Source organism: Colletes latitarsis, unplaced genomic scaffold, assembly GCF_051014445.1.
Source record: "Colletes latitarsis isolate SP2378_abdomen unplaced genomic scaffold, iyColLati1 scaffold0007, whole genome shotgun sequence".
NCBI lineage: Eukaryota > Metazoa > Arthropoda > Insecta > Hymenoptera > Colletidae > Colletes > Colletes latitarsis.
In genome coordinates this window covers 1,276,618-1,278,224 of record NW_027488367.1, presented here as the reverse complement: position 1 = coordinate 1,278,224, position 1,607 = coordinate 1,276,618, and positions in this window count along the sequence as shown.

The window sequence follows — 1,607 nt, the reverse complement described above, 5'->3', positions numbered from 1 at the left end:
TGCCTAAGAAGATAGGTCCTAAGGTGATTGTGTATGATGTGCCGAGTGAGATGGCGAGTCAGGAGTTCATGAATGAAATGTATGAGAAGAATATTAAGGGTAGTGTTAGTGAGAGTGAATTTAGGGAGCGGGTGAGAATATTGAGTAGGGTGAATAGGAAGAATGTAAGTGTTGGGAATGTGATTATGGAAGTGAGTGGGAAGGTGAGGGATGTACTGTGTAAGGAGGGGCGTGTGTATGTGAAATGGCATGCGTGTAAGGTGAGAGAGTTCTTGAGTGTGCTGAGATGTCACAAGTGTTATGCTTTTGGGCACATGATGCGTGAGTGTAGTGTGACTGAGAGATTGTGTCAGCGGTGTGGTGAGACTGGACATTTGAGAGGTAGTTGTAAGAAGGATGTGGTGTGTCGTAACTGCAAGATTAGGGGTATGAGGTGTGATCACGCGGTTGTGTCTGAGGAGTGCCCGGAGTATTTGAGAATGTTAGATAGAGAGAGACAGAGAATTAGCAATGGCTAATACGGGACTTAATATAGTGCAGTGTAATTGTCAGAGAGCGTATGCGGTAATGTGTGATTTGGGTAAGGTTGTAAGTGAGCGTGGTGTGAGTGTTGCACTATTGCAGGAACCGTATTTTATGGATGGGAGGGTGAGAGGTTTGCCGCTTGGTATGGATGTGTATGTGTGTGAGGGTGGAGTGGTTAGAGCTGCTATAGTTGTGAATGATGCGCGGCTGGAGGTTATGTGTGTGAGAGAGTGTACGAATGAGTGGGGTGTCTGTGTTTGGTTGAAAGGGGATTTTGGGGAGATGTATGTGGTGTCGATGTACTGCCAGTATGGGCAGGACATCGAGCCGTATTTGGCTTATATGGATGGGGTGCGGAATTTTGCGAGGGGCAGGTGTGTGTTAGTTGGGATGGATGCGAACGCTGTTTCGCCCTTGTGGTTTAGCAAGGGCGGTGGCCGGTCACGGGTGAGTGAGATGCGTGGGGAGGTGTTAGAGGAATGGATCTTGGCGAATGGGATGTCTGTGCTGAATGAGCCGAGTGAATATTATACGTTTTCGGGTATGAGGGGTGAGAGTGATATAGACGTGACGATTGTGAATGATGTGTGTGTGGGGTGTAGGTTTGAATGGAGTGTCAAGCATGATTGGGGAGTGAGTGATCATAATGTGATTTTGGTTGTGATGACGAGTGATCAGGTGGGTAGGGATGAAGTGGATGTGGGGACCAGATGGTCCACTAGGAATGCTGACTGGGAGGGGTATATGGATGATTTGAGGGAGGGCTTGCGGTCGTATGGAGGGGACATGGATGGAATGGGTGTGGATAGGATGTTGGAGATAATGATGTCGTGGATACGTGAGGCGAACAGGAGAAGGTTTAAGGAGGTTAAGCGCGTGAATGTTGGGAAGATTGTGTGGTGGACGGAGGCTTTGGAGAGGCTGAAGAGGGAAGTGAGGAAGGGCAGACGTAGGCTTCAGAAGGCTAGGAGACGGGGTGTGAATGTTGATGAAAGGAGGATGGAGTATAGGAGGTTGTTGTCGGAGTACAAGGGTGAGATGTGGAGAGCGAAAGAACGGAATTGGAGAGAGTTTGTGAGTGA